This window comes from Phalacrocorax carbo, chromosome 16 (genome assembly GCF_963921805.1).
Source record: "Phalacrocorax carbo chromosome 16, bPhaCar2.1, whole genome shotgun sequence".
Classification (NCBI taxonomy): Eukaryota; Metazoa; Chordata; class Aves; order Suliformes; family Phalacrocoracidae; genus Phalacrocorax; species Phalacrocorax carbo.
This window is the reverse complement of record NC_087528.1, coordinates 14,957,551-14,958,199: the sequence shown is the minus strand read 5'-3', so window position 1 is coordinate 14,958,199 and position 649 is coordinate 14,957,551.

Sequence of the window (649 nt, the reverse complement as noted above, 5' to 3'; positions counted from 1 at the left end):
GCGCAAAAACCGGACCGGATACGACCCGCGGAATGGGCCACCGCGCAAAAACCGGACCGGATCCGGCCCACGGAATGGGCCGCCGTGCAAAAACCGGACCGGTTCCGGCCCGCGGAACAGGCTGACGCGCAAAAACCGGACCGGATCCGGCCCGCGGAACGGGCCGCCGCGCAAAAACGGGACTGGATCGGGGCCGCCGCGCAAAAACCGGACCGGATCCGGCCCGCGGAACGGGCCGCGGTGCAAAAACCGGACCGGATCGGGGCCTCTGCGCAAAAACCGGAGCGGATCCGGCCCGCGGAACGCGCCGCTGCGCAAAAACCGGACAGGCTCGGCGCCGCCGCGGAAAAACCGGACCGGTTCCGGCCCGCGGAACGGGTCGCCGCGCAAAAACCGGACCGGATACGGCCCGCGGAATGCGCCGCCGCGCAAAAACCGGACCGGATCCGGACCGCGGAATGCGCCGCCGCGCAAAAACCGGACCGGATACGGCCCGCGGAATGCGCCGCCGCGCAAAAACCGGACCGGATCCGGCCCGCGGAATGCCCCGCCGCACAAAAACCGGACCGGATATGGCCCGCGGAATGCTCCGCTGCGCAAAAACGGGACCGTATCCGGCCCGCGGAACGCGCCGCCGCGCAAAAACCGG